The sequence below is a fragment of the Geotrypetes seraphini genome, chromosome 3 (assembly GCF_902459505.1).
Source record: "Geotrypetes seraphini chromosome 3, aGeoSer1.1, whole genome shotgun sequence".
NCBI lineage: Eukaryota > Metazoa > Chordata > Amphibia > Gymnophiona > Dermophiidae > Geotrypetes > Geotrypetes seraphini.
In genome coordinates this window covers 145,737,300-145,752,264 of record NC_047086.1, presented here as the reverse complement: position 1 = coordinate 145,752,264, position 14,965 = coordinate 145,737,300, and the positions used below count along the sequence as shown (strand labels likewise).

Sequence of the window (14,965 nt, the reverse complement as noted above, 5' to 3'; positions counted from 1 at the left end):
AGACTAGATGGGCCATTTGGCCTTTATCTATCGTCATGTTTCTATGTTTCTATCTAACCACATCCCCCGACATCTTCCCACATTTCCCCCAAACCCCCATACCTTCAGATGACAAATTGGCAAGAGGGAAGCCCATTCCCTCCTGTCTATAGGATTGCATGCTCAGAATGACGGGCCTTCCCCCTCCCAATACATCTTGGGATTTTGAGCCAATCAGGGTCTTAGGCCCCTCCCACTACATCCCAATATGCATTGGGAGGGGGAAGGCCTGAGCATTCAGCAGAAGGGAGTGGGCATCCCTCCTGCTGATTTGTCATCCAAATGTTCAGGGGTTGTTGGAGGATGTGGGAAGATACCAGATGATGTAGGTAGATGTGGATGTGGGAGATGTCAGATGGATGTGGGGAGATGTTGAAGGATGTAGGGAGATATCGGGGGATGTGAGGAGATGGGGGAAAGTGGGGAAATATCGGGGGATGTCAAGGGGAAGGGTGTAGGGGATCAGTGGGTGTGAGGGAGGGGGAGTCAATTTTTTTTCTCCCTTCCCTTTTTAGTGCTCTTGTCAGCTAACTTCATGATTATACTTAGACCTCTGCCTAAGGCCCCACCCACAGGAGGGGCCTAAGGCAACTGGGCCAATTCCGGTTGGCCCAAGTGCCTAAGGCTCCTCCTATGGGCGGGCCTCAGGCACCTGGCCCAATCAGGCCCTAAGGCCTGCCATTCGGGTAATGGTGGGCCTATCGGGCAGATGGGCTTGGGACCCGTCTGTCCAACTAATTATAAGTAAGGGGGGGGTGAGGGGTAAGACGGGGTGAGAGGGGGTGTCGCAGGATCACAGGTTTGGGGAAGGCAATCAGTGTGAGGGGGGCTGATCGGGGGTTCAGGGGGAGGTCGTGGTGGGGTGCATAGTGGGCAGGAGTGGTTGAGCTCCCTGCTGCCCATATCATAGGGGGATGGGGGGTGCGTCATGGGCAGGAGGGGTTGGCCTCCCTCCTGCCCATATCTTAGGGGATGAGAGGGTTACTGGGGTAGGAGGGGTTAGGCTCCCTCTTGCCCGTATCTTAGGGGGGTGGGAGGGTCACCGGGGCAGGAGAGGTTGTGATCCCTCATGCCCATATCATAGGGGGGTGGGGGGTCACTGGGGTAGGAGGGGTTGTGATCCCTCCTGCTCGTATTTGTTCAGGGGTGGGGGGTCGCATCTCAGCAGAAGAGGTTGGGCATCTCTCCTGCCGCGATCGCGATGGTGATCACCCCTCCCCCCGAACTGGCACAAACCGTGGCAGGAGAGATTGGGCATCTCTCCTGCTGCGGGTCATGGCAATTCAGAGGTGCGACAATCGCCATCGCAATTGCGGCAGGGGAGATGAGCCATCTGCCACGATCGTTGCGAGGGGGGGAGGGGAGGGTGGATTCTGTAACCGGTGTTGTTTTTACAGATACGTGGTTACAGAATCCAGCTTTTAGGCGAAGGACTGGCCCCTCTTTCACCTAAAAGATCTTGTTTTGGGCGTTTGGGACTTTGGCTGTTTTTGGTTGATATTGTGTTGTAAGTGTAGACTTAGAGGTGGTTTGGGCATTTAAACAGCTGAACATAAAGGTGGGCCATTCTAAATAAAAACTCATTTTGGACGTTTTTTTTTTGAGAATGGACATTTTCCCTGCTTCTACTTTCAACGTTTAGGGCCTTAGGCCAAACTGGGACTTAAACGTTTTTTTTAAATTATGCCCCTCCACTTGTTTGGAGATCTTCTACAGTTTAAAAGATAATGTTATAACTGTCTGCCTAGCTATTGAAGCCAGAATTGAGCATAAATCATACTGATTTTTCCAAGAGAAATTATGTGCATACTTTCCATTTGAAAATTATCTTACGGAAAATACCTGCACATACTTACAGCTGCTCAAAAGTGCCCCAAAATGTGCAGTCTTCTTAAGTGAAATTCAAATTCAAATACACTCTTATCTACTCAAATTGACTCACTGCATGAGAAGAGGACAAGGCTTGAGAGACTGAAAAATCTAAATCGTTCATCCCCACAATTTGTCAAGCTCATCTTGAATCAATTTGTCATGGTGCTTTCTTCTTCAGAATGCCACTTCTCTGAAATTCCCTTTCTATAGCCTTTCGTATAATATAGTAGACTCTCAATAAACCAGCACTCATGGGGATTGATAGATACCGGATAAATGTAGTTTCTGGTTGCTTGAGAGTTACTATTAAAAATAGGCCTAACTAAAACTATACCCCAGACTATGCCATGCCATAAACCGCACCAGAGAAACTACCGGACATGTGGTAGGCAAAGCGTGGGCATACTCAGGTGTGGCGTGCCAAGTTTACCATTTAAATTTCTGCCAAAAATTGATTTTATTTTCATTTTTATTTAAAGTATTGCAGTATTTTTTTAGATTTTTTTTTCTGGTTGCTTGAGAGTTCTGGTTAATTGAGTTCCGGTTAACAAAGTCTACTGTATATTCTGAAATTTTGTTCAGCTTTAAAGGCTTAACTTGCTTGAAAAAGCCTATGGTGGTTAGGTGGTTAGTGAACGGTACAGGATGGCATTCTCATACTATGACTTTTCATATCCGTCTGACAAAAATAAAATGGTATACAATTTGAAATTTCTTAACTGGAGTTAACAAATGCACTGAGAAAGACGAAGCTGAAGCTTCCGGCTTAGTTATTGCTCACGCCAGCTGTTTTACAACCTCGCCTTTCTCCTGCTTACTTGTACAGAGGAGACATCTGCAGCAGATAAGTTTTTGTTATTTTCCTTAGTTTGAGTTTATTAAGCTGTCTGCTGATATTGCATTGTTATATTTTTTTTTGCTCCTTAATAATATTGAGCAACTCAGTGCATTTGTTAACTCCAGTTAAGAAAGTTCACTAGTGTGTTTTGTTAACCAAGGAAGTGTCTTCAACTCCAAACTACTCTTTGGAGTTGATATGTCCTTAGGATCGTTTGAGTAATTTTTGTATCCCATGTGACACTGAGGTTTTTCTCCACTTTAAACACTGCAGGAGTACCCTTTAAGTACAGGATGTTTGAATGTATTTTGGATTTTGTTTTCTTATCCTTCTTTCCTAACATTACACACATAGATGTCTAGAGTAGTGCATTTTGGCCCAGATTCGGTAAAGTGGACTTAAAGTTAGGCATCTATATCTTCACGCCTAGTCGATGTAGGCGTATAACTTAATTAATAGGCTAAATCGGTGCCGATAATCGGCACTCAACACCTTGTAATTGACAATAATTGGAGTTAATTGAAAGTTAACTTGCAGGAGTGATTCTACAACAGTTAGGCGCCTAGTGTAAAGTGCCTAGTTAAAAGTGGGTGTAGTTAGGGGGTTGATTGTGGACATATTTTTGACTTGGGTGCCTGTTTTTGAGTTAGGAGCCATTGGTATTCCTTTCTACTGAAGCATCTTATAGCAATAATCGCCCAACAGCCTCAAAAATGATGCATCCTTGGTCTAAAAAAAACTCCCCTCATTTAGGGCTCCTTTTACTAAGGTGCGCTAGTGTTTTTAGCGCGTGCTACATTTCCGTGTGCACTAACCCCGTGCTACGTGCCAAAAACTAACGCTAGCTCAATGGAGATGTTAGCGTCTAGTGTGCTAAGCGCGGGCAAAAACTGCTAGCGCAGCTTAGTAAAAGGAGCCCTATCTTTTATTCATTTTTTTACTATTCTTTACATTCCCTATATTTTATATGCACATTTGGAAAATCAAGAAATATGCGCACAGGTCTAAACCTGCCTTAAATGCACCTCTAAATCACCACTGCTTATGACAGGTAAAAAGTATGTGGAATGGCAGAATGAACACATTTTTACCTGCATATAGACCTGGATATTTTTAAAGAAGCTATTTTCAGGACTATTCTATAACACCTGGCAGGAGCCTATGCTGTAAAGGCATTTAGGCCAAGGCATGTTTCAATCCATCCTCCTTTTACTGAAGCCATGTGGTAACCATAATTTTTGAGTTAGGCTCCTGTTTTTGAGTTAGGTGTCATTGGGCGCCTAACCTAATTACAGGCATTTAGGCCAAGAAAACCCTGGCATAAACAGAGTGTGCCTGAATATTAGAATGCTTAGAACAATCCTATTAGGCACTCTATAATATCAATCCACTCAAAGATTTTTCAAACTATTGTTTAAATTTATATCATGCTTTATGAAGCAAGCTTATAATACTTTTAAAAGACACAAGGGGAATCTCAGAATGCCACTTGTCTGCTTGTTGGTTCCTGCAGTACAATGTGGCCGCACTCGTCACCAGTGTTCCCTCTAAGCGGGCGGGTGTTGTGAGCAAACTTTTTTCACCGTGAGCCAAAAATATCGGGCGCCAGCAAGTTATGAGCCAACTCGCCCGATTTTCCTCTCGCCGCCCTGCCATCTGCCGTACGCCTCTTCCGATCGTGCGCTGTGACGAGAAACGTGTGCGCTGCGATGTAATATTTTGTGCGCCAGCGCACGCCAGCGCAGCTTAGCGGGAACACTGGTTCAAATGGTTTTATTTATTTCCCCAAATTTATTTTTGTTATACGCATTGAAAATATTTGATATTGCGTTTAAATCAAAATCTCAATAAACTTGAAACGAGTGCCCGTGAGATTGTGGGAGGGTTAAATACTCAAAACTTAGAAGTTTTTGCTACGCCAGCTTTCTGGTATCTTTACATACAGTGGCGTACCTAGCATATGTAACATCCGGGGCCCATCATTTTTTGGCACCCCCCCCCCATCTGTAAGAAAAACATGATTTTTAGTAACAAACCACACGTCACACATGAGTACCTAGGAAAAGGCAGCATCTTACATATTGCAGTGAGCAGTACATCAATACACCCATTGTAAAACTAAACAAGCCAGACCAGCACAGATCAATCCTACACCGTCAATCCTAACAGAAAACCATGTCTTTCGAACACACAGAACACAGAAAACACCTTCGCCTAGTAAGGAATATGTAATCACAAACTAACCCCTCCCTCTTTTACAAAACTGTAGTGTGGATTTTAGCTACGGAGGTAACAGCTCTGATGCTCATAAAATTCTGAGCATCAGAGCTGCTACCACCAAGGCTGGTGCTAAAAACGCTTCACAGTTTTGTAAAAGGGGGGATAAAATAAAAATACATAGACAAAGGTTAAATTGAACCAGCAAGAAGCTGGACTCTGCATACAATGCTTCACAGAAACAGTGACACATGTCTCCTAAAGCAATAAATAAATAGAAATTTTTTTCTACCTTTGTCTTCTGTGGTTTCTCCTTTCCTCATCTTCTTGTAACTCTCTTCCTTCCATCCACTGTCTGCCGTCTCTCTTCCCCTATATGGCATCTTCTCTCCTTCTATGCCCCTTCCAGAAACTGTATGCCTCCCCCTTCCATCTCTCCTTTCACCCCATTGGTCTGGCATCTCTCTCCTCGCCTTCCCTCTCCCCCACCTCTCCTCATAGTCTGGTATCTCCCCTTCCCTGATTCTCTGGCATCTCTCTCCTTTCCTTTTCTTCCATCTTTCGCTCCCCCTCCATGCTCTCACATCTCCCCCTTCCTTTTCCCTTAGACTGGCATACCTTCCTCCTACGCTCCAAGCCCTGGCATCTCCTTTAATTCCCTCCCTCATCTTCCTTCTCCCTCCAGCTGGGTACCGCAACACTCTTCCCTGCAGCTCTGCACTTCCCCACAATTGCCATGCTTCGGTTCCTCTTCTTCCTTCCTTCCTCCCCCCCCCCCCCGCGGGACCCTGCGGCACCATCAACTCTTACTCCCTCTAATGTCGGCCCTGCAGCTCCAGACTTCCTCGCACCTTCTCCCCTCCCCCTTTGGATCGCTATTATTTTAAATGTTATAGCCGCGGAGCTGTATCCATCAGTGGAGATGTCTAACCTCGGCCTGCCCCGGAACTCTTACTGCAGCAGACGCCCGTCTAGGCAGGAACAGGAAGTCACTGTTGCAGTAAGAGTTCCGGGGCAGGCCGAGGTTAGACATCTCCACTGATGGATACAGCTCCGCGGCTATAACATTTAAAATAATAGCGATCCAAAGGGGGAGGGGAGAAGGTGCGAGGAAGTCTGGAGCTGCAGGGCCGACATTAGAGGGAGTAAGAGTTGATGGTGCCGCAGGGTCCCGCGGGGGGGGGGGGGGGGAGGAAGGAAGGAAGAAGAGGAACCGAAGCATGGCAATTGTGGGGAAGTGCAATCCCCCCAATGCGTCCCCTTACCTTACCGACGCGTGTGTGCGCTGTGAAGAGAAACTTTGCGCTGCGATGTAATATTTTGTGCGCGAGCGCAGGCCAACGCAGCTTAGCGGGAACACTGCTCGTCACTGGCTCACCCAAATGTTCCCTCTGTTCTATTCTAATCCCTTTTTTCTTTTTTTATATTCTTCATACTGTTAGCTCTTTAATAAATAAATAAATATGCTAATATCTTTAAAGTCATTTCCAAAATCTCAATTCATTGAATTTTTATCTTGTCCATGTTTTCTTACTCATTTCATTCATTTCAATAATTTATCATTCTTTCTGATTCATTTTCAATTAGTATGCTCAACATTTCTTATCCCCTAGATAACTTAGCTTTGTTAGTGCAATGTCACTGGTACACTACGCCCCACCAACACGTTTCGTATCTTCTTCAGGACGGGGGAAGTGTCCGTAAACCGACAGATCGTAATAGCCTACTGAGGTATCATAGCTTCCACCCTCATAAACTTAAGGTAGAGTTTACCCATCAGTCAATTTTTACGGCCTTGTTCGATTTGTTGTTCATTGCCTGAGTTTAAACATCAAGCTCGGTTAATGAAGTAACGCTTTTATAAGAGGGGATACCCCAGAACAGTGGTCCATCATGTATACTTAAGAGCCAAGTTTGCACAGCGTTCTTTGTTGTTACAATATCAACAAGGCAGAAAAGGTCAATGGGTTCCCAGAGAGCATTCAAAAGTGATCACTGCAAAGCAACGCTAAATAATATGCTAGGTGAAACGGGGCATCCTCAGTGTGGGGCATCCGTGAACAGAGAAAAACCTCCAGCACAGAAAACAACCAGGCAGGAGCAAAGAACCCCTACCCACACACCATCATCGAATGCCTCATGTGTGCTTTGGAGTGATCACTTTTGAGTGCTCTCTGGGAACCCATTGACCTTTTCTGCCTTTCTGTAGCATCTTTTGAAGTTGTTTTGGAGTATTTGTGTGCTACAATATCAACAAGAGAAAGAGGAGGACCAACAGTTGATATTTGTACAACCTCACTCCCTATTTGCCACCAGAATTAACCACATAATACGTAATCATTGACATGTAATCCAATTGATCAACCCCGTGATAGGTGAGGCTCCTATTTGTGTGTACAGAAGAGCTAGAAATTTGGGAGAATTCCTAAATAGAAAAGAAAGAGGGATGCGCCAGCCAGGTTATCACAGGGCATGTAATAACTGTCAATGGTGCCCCTATACCATGGATGGGGAAAGTTGGACCCATCCAGATACAGGCAAACTATATAGAGCAAAACATGTGACAACATGTGGATCATCTCATGTAATATATGTCATCCAATGTCCCTGTCCTAAACTGTATGTGGGGCGGACCATTCGCCCTGTAAAAGTGAGATTAACAGAGCATAAGTCACGGGTCCATACCCAGAATGAGACTGGAGGTAGGGTGAGAAGGAGGTGACATCATGCGGACACTAAATTTAAAAGAGCTCTGTTGGATGCATGAATTACAAACTATGCAGCCTTTAGGATTGAATGAAACCAGTGATTGGCTAACTTTAGCTGAATAAATATAGGTGGATATGATAGGTTTGGGCTGTGGATTGTGATGATTGATAAAGTTTTTTGAAGAACTTGCCAGGGGTGTAGAACTGCCTAAGCATGATTCTATAATGGAAGCCTAACTTTTATGAAATTGCATTTAGTGCCACTTGGAGTATTGTGTTCAGTTTTGGAGACCGTATCTGGCGAAGGACATAAGAAGACTTGAAGCGGTCCAGAGGAAAGCGACGAAAATGATAGGAGGCTTGCGCCAGAAGACGTATAAGGAGAAACTGGAAGCCCTGAATATGTATACCCTAGAGGAAAGGAGGGACAGAGGAGATACGATTCAGACGTTCAAATACTTGAAGAGTAATAACGTAGAACAAAATCTTTTCCAGAGAAAGGAAAATGGTAAAACCAGAGGACATGATTTGAGGTTGAGGGGTGGTAGATTCAAAGGCAATGTTAGGAAGTTCTACTTTACGGAGAGGGTGGTGGATGCCTAGAATGTGCTCCCGAGAGAGGTGGTGAAGAGTAAAACTGTGACTGAGTTCAAAGAAGCGTGGGATGAACACAGAGGATCTAGAATCAGAAAATAATATTAAATATTGAACAAAGGCCAGTACTGGGCAGACTTGCACGGTCTGTGTCTGTGTATGGCCGTTTGGTGGGGGTTAGGCTGGGGAGGGCTTCAGTGGCTGGGAGGGTGTAGGTGGGCTGGAGTAGGTTTTAACAGAGATTTCGGCAGTTGGAACCCAAGCACAGAAATAGCTAAGAAAAAAATTAAAAAATTTAAATTGAATCAGGTTGGGCAGACTGGATGGACCATTCGGGTCTTTATCTGCTGTCATCTACTATGTTACTAGTCGGCACAGATTTTTTAGGCAACAGATTTAGTATTGGACATGTAAGGGCCATAAGGGCATATTAAAGACATAACGGCAAAGCTCACTCTGTATGCATCTTCCTGAGCTATCCAGGACTCAGTGATACATACTAGACTGGGGTCTGAATCATACAATAAATCCTTAATAATCTGTTGTTTATTGCATTGCAATAAAGAACTGGGACAGGGGTGAGGGAATCTGTAAGTGCTTCCAAAGCCTTGTTAACAAATGGAATTTGCTTCAGAGCAGTTGGATTCCTCGGGCAAAAAATTCTCTTACGAAAGGGTTTTCTATTTTCTAAAATGACAGGAATGTTCTGGCCTAAACAAGGAATTTTGCTTATGCTAGACTCTAGAACAGACATGTCAAACTCTTGCTCGTGGGCCAAATCTGGCCCGCAGGGTACTGAAATTTGGCCCGCCAGACAATTTCAAATTTCCCCTAAAGCTAGCCCACCGGTACAAGTGCCACATCATCTGTAGGTTCACGCGGTCTGCAGAGGATCGCTGGTCAGCAGTAGTGATCCTAGCAACTGCCGTAGCCTCAGCTGCACATTCCCTCTGGCACAGTCCCACTCCTCCTCTGACGTACGGGACCACAGGCTGGCGCAGCTGAGGTTACGTTGGCCTGCTAGGATCGCTACTGCCAACCAGCGATCCTCTGCAGGCCGCATGAACCTACAGATGATGCGTCGTGAACCTGCAGTCAGGTCCCAAGCAGACCTACAGCTTTGGAAAGGTTTTTTGGGGCTTTCCTAGAGGGAAGGAGAGAGATCAAGGAGGCCCACAAAGAGAGAATTGGTGTCTCAGATTCTATTTGTAACTTGTTTCTAGTTGCTGTAATTCTGCTCTGGAACTGAGAATTATATAGACACAGAAATATCTTCCACTGCCCTGCTGATCCCCAGTGCTGGGAAGCTCTCATATACACACACTGCTGCACGGGGCAAGCAGAAGAAGAAATGAGCCCAGCACTGCTCAATCCATCCCTCGGACTCCAGAAAAGAAAGGGAAGAAGAAAGAAGGAGACCCTGGCAATAATTTTATTTTCTGTTTTGTGGTTACAATATGTCAGATTTGAAATGTGTATCCCGCTAGAGCTGGAGTTAGACAGCGAGCATGAACTAGGATCTAAAAGAGAGAGGAAAAGTATTTTTTATTTATTTTGTTTACATCACAGAGCAGGCGTGGGGTTGGAGAGGCTGTAACCCTATACTTCTATTAAGACTAAGGGGTCCTTTTATTAATGTGCGCATTTAGTGCGTGCTAAATCAGTTAGCGTATCTTAAGAAAAGGACCCCTAAGTATCTTTAAAAAAAATTTTGGCCCGCGACTTAGCCTTTTTTTCAGATTTCGGCCCCTTATGTGATTGAGTTTGACACCTCTGCTCTAGAAAGTCAGGGGGTAGTAAGCCCACCGAGTGGACAGAGCTGGAATTAGCACACAAGAGCAGCCATAATATCCAAAATAAGATTCCATAGTTGGAGGGAAGACCCAAGTAACAAAATATAATGAAAGAGGACAAAACAGACAGTCTAAGAATAGAGAGCTTGCAATAACAGGTGAAAAAGACTTGAAAATGCTTAGGTAAGCTTGAATAAAACAAGCTCAGAATAATTAGATTATCCAAATTGTGCTAATTTAGAGTTTACAAGAGACAGCTTTCTAAAAATTAGCTGCTTTCTAATTAAAAAATTTCTAAAAGCTTCTTCCTTTAATCAACACAGCAAGTTACAGTATTATTTCTCCCTGGACAAAGTTAAAGAGTTTGTTCAATATTGGGGGTGCTCAAGCACCCACACATCCACAGAGCTGGCTCCTATGATAGTCAGTCATTACAACACCTTTCTGTTCACAAAACACTGTGCTGATGACCTTTCCTGCTGACTATTTGATCTTAAATTTCCTTGGGCTTGGAGAACCTGAGTGCCACCATTGCACGGACTGTTGCTTTATCTCAGGATCACAGTGGTGTAGCCATGTTTCATCAACAGTAACTAGTCATTCCAAAAACTGGACACAGCTCACAGAATTTGGAAAATCAACTTCGAAGCGTCACTTGACATTGTTTTTCATCAGCATTCAAACATTTGGGGACCCACTTGGTTGACAGCTTCTATATACCCAACTGCTCATGGATTATATACCAAACATGGTCCCTAGATATCTGTAGTGTCTCAGCAATTGTTTTAGTCGATATTTGTTGATCTGACAAAATCAGGTCATGGGCATAGTCAACAATTTAAAGAGTTGACACTATTTGAGGCCTCCCACATGTTGCTCCATGCTGAATGCTTGCATACCACTGTGGAGTATGATGGGCATTTGTCACTCAGGATGCACAAAAGGTTTCCTTACAAGCAGGGTCAGGATTAGGGGAGGGCAAACAGGGCAGCTGCCCTGGGCCCCACAGCTCCAGGGGTTCCCCCAGTCTGGGCATTTGTTCCCCTTCTTGGCCCATCTCCTTCCCTTCCCCTTACCTTTGCAGTCACCTTTCCAAATCAATGTTGTTGTTTTTTCAGCAGGGCCCCGGCTCAGCAGCCATTCTCGTAAGTTGCAGATGACTGCCTAGCCCAAATCTTCCCCTCTCATGCTGTTTCCACCTGGGCAGATCATGTCAGAAGGAAAACTTCAGGCCGGGCAACTGCCTACAACTTATGAAAACAGCTGCTGCGTAGGGGCCCCACTGAAAAAGAAAACTTTGATTTGGAAAGGTGATTGTGAAGGTGAGGGGAAAGGAAGGGAGGGAGATGGGCCAACAACAGAAAGAGGATGCGTGGTGCTTGGACTTTATTGTGTGATATCAGGAACATGTGGGAAAGCAACAGCAGTGGTGGGGAGGTGAAGGGGTAGATACTCAGTGGAATTGGGGTGAAGGGAGAGAGGGGTTCAGAATACTCGATGGAATTGGGGAGGAGGAAGGGAGAGAGAAAGGGGCAAGATACTCAATGGAATTAGGGTAGAAGAAGAGGGGGTAGATGGTGATAGTGGGAAGAGAGCAGACATTGGATGTCAGTGGGGAGGGGAGTGAAGGGGAAGAAGATACTAAATGGAAGTGGAGAAATAAGGCACATACCGGATGGAAGGAGAGGATATAGAAAAAAAGGGTGCATGCTGGATAGGGGAAGAGGATAGAGTTAGTGAGATACTGGAGGGGGTGAAGGAAAGGGGTAGAAAGCTGTAGGTAGCCACAGTGAAAAGAGGAAAATTTAGGACTGGATAGTAAGAAAGAATTTAATCTAGACGGAGGCAGAAAATAAATTGAGAAGGAAGACCAGGAAAGAAAAGAAAATAGAAGAGAGATGCCAGACCTTGGGGAGAAAGGAGGGAAGCGGAGGGAAGAAGATGGATGCCAGATTAATGGGGGGGGGAGGGAGGGAAGATAAATGGATAAATGTTACATCAGGGAGCTTTAAGGAGGTAAATTTCCTAGATGTGATAAATGTGTTTTGCTTCTTGGGAACTAGCTAGGTGCTTGGGTCCTGGGTTGGCCACTGTTAGAAACAGGATATTGAGCTCGAGGGACCTTTGGTCTGTCTCAGTATGGCAATTCTTATGTTCTTAAATGACTGCTTCTTGGAGCAACTGGTTCGGGAACCAGCAAGAGGGGGGACTATTTTAGATCTTGTATTTAGAGGAATGCAGGGCATAGTACAAGAGGAAATGGTGTTGGGTCTGCTGGGAAACAGTAATCATAACATGATCACATTTGGGCTAATATCTGGAGCGAAGTTACCAAGGAAATCTACTGAGCTCTTCTCAGCTCAGCTCACATCCCCAGATTCATTTGAGCCCCCAAGCTTTATTAACATTCATCAGGTAACTTCTTAAAATGCATAACATTTCACCCAAGTGTTCATCCCTCAGTGCATAATTTGGAGTTACCCACCCCTTCTACACACTCAACCATGCAACTTTCATAAATTGGATACAATTCTCCTGCAGTCAGCTAAGTGGCAGGCAGAAGCCCCTTTTTTCAGTTTTCACACAGACAGACAACTGCTTGTTTCAAACCCACTGTTCACAAACACCTCTTTCCAAACTCTGTTAGAAACCCACTCCAATGGGGGTTTCACTAGCATTCAATCTATTGAAGTAGCTGTTGTTGTGCGTTTTTTTTTTCCAGCTGTGCAGTTTGATGCCATGCTCATTGGATATCATCTTTATGTCAACTCCTGAGTTTTATACAGAGGGTTCTCACTTACATCTAATCTCATTACAGTCACGTCAGTTTGGACAGTACAAGCTGTTCTCATTTTCACTTGTATTATACAGCATCATGATTATTACAGTCTGTCAGTGACTTCAACTTTGAGTTATGTGTTTGCTGTATTTCCTTTGAATTGCTTATATTCAGAATCGTGGACTAAAAATGTCATGTGTGTGACAGTTACCATATGTTAGCACCATTTTATCCTCTCCTAGTATAAGTCCTAGAAATAATCAAGCTTTCCTCTTCTCTAACACTACAACTGACTAGAAAATTAATTTCAAACTTTTTCTTGATTTTGGATTCATCTCAGGTTAATTCTCTGATTAACTACTTAATAGCTGCACAGTTCCAAGAGTGATTATGGCACTCATTTTCAAAGCAATATGGATGTCTAAAAGACCAAAAATCTAATTTGGGATTTATAAGTCATATTATGTTTAAATACGTTCAAGTCAATTTACAGTCCAATTTAAATAGATTGAATTTAGTACAGATCAAGGAGGTACATTACAAAACAGTTTGAGAGATGGTACAATACGAGAATAGATGAGCTAGTACTGTTTAAAGAGAGGTGTTACAAGGTAGAGGTTGGAGGTAACATAGTACAAAGTCATGTGGATGACAGTGTGTGTACAGTCATAGAGGTTGCAAGGTGATTTGTAGGCACAAAGGGTCAGTTCTCTGTGGTAGATATGGTGTCAAAGGGATGAGTTTTACATACAGGTACTTCAAGCAATTTCCCTATCTGTCCTGCTGGGGCTCACAATCTATCTAATGTACCTGGGTCAATGGAAGATTAAGTGACTTGCCCAGGGTAACAGGGAGCAGGGCAGGGTTTGAACCCACAACCTCAGGGTCAATTAAATCCTTGACAAGATAAAATCATTAATGATAATTTATAACACGTCTTAAATTTGGGGGTAGTTTTAGGAATCTGGAAGCAATTCTTGGGGGTTTGTATATCAAATCAATCATACAGTAATAGTAATATATTAGTTAATTCCAGGAACTAGTTTCTAATCTTCCCCACCAACTAGAATACAAGGGAAACCACTTATAAATCGAATATTTAATAGATTGAATTGTGTGATCAAATGTTTTATTTACAGTATTATTTAAAGTGTGGCCTAAACATATATCTAATTACTTAATAAATGGGAAAGCAGCTAGGTCTTGAACAATTATGTCATTATGAAGAGGTCTTATCCTAGTTGATTTTACATTCTGATAGTTTGGAAAAAGAGTTGATTAATGAAAGCATGTGAAGTATGGCAGGGATGGTCGCATATAGTAAGAGAGATATCAATTAAAATCATCCCCAAACTACATTTGTACCTTGTAACAATACAAACTATTAAAGGTTGCCCCTATGTGGTCATAGTGAGGAGTGATCTAATGGTATAACTGCTGTCTCAGCACCCTGACTTTATGGGATCATTCCCAGTGCTGCTCATTTGTGACCCTGGGCAAGTCACTTGATCCTCCATTGTCCCAGGTACAAAATAAACACCTCTATATATGTAAACTGCTTTGAACATATAAACACAAAAAGGCATTATACAAATCCAACCCCACCATTAGATCATAGGGCTTTGTGCTACATTTCAACAAATTCACATTTGAGTTTCCTGTGCTGGGTCCACAGGAACTTAGAGTAAAACAGAAGTGACGTGTTCCTCCCATTCCTGATGGAATCAGCTATCACCATCTTTCTGCAGCCAAACTATAGCCATCAACTAGTCCTAACTTTTTTATTTCAAGATGCATCCTAAAATTCTGGATAAGATCCTTTTTCTTCCAATTTATAATTGTTCACAACAACCGCTTTTAAGAAGCAACCCCCCCTCCTCTCCTTTTTGTTCTCTCCCTTCCCCTTCCTAGTTCCCTTATATTTTTATTTGACTTTGATGTAATTTTGTATCTTCCTCTCCCTCAGTGCCTATTGTACCTACTTTGTCCGTATTTTTGTCTTTGGCTGGTTTTTATGTTCCCCTATTTTTATTATTGTATTTCTTTTTAAACTCTAATTTTAGCAATTGTAAACCGTCCAGTTATTTGTTTGATGGTCGGTATAATCAAAATTGTAAATAAACTT

At 43.4% G+C, this 14,965-nt stretch overlaps 1 protein-coding gene across 2 annotated transcripts in view; it reads left to right on the top strand.

Moving 5' to 3' along the window:
• NKAIN2 (sodium/potassium transporting ATPase interacting 2) overlaps nucleotides 1-14,965 on the top strand; it is a 1,107,699-nt gene that overhangs the window by 499,016 nt on the left and 593,718 nt on the right. The gene's annotated exons all lie outside the window — the stretch shown is intronic.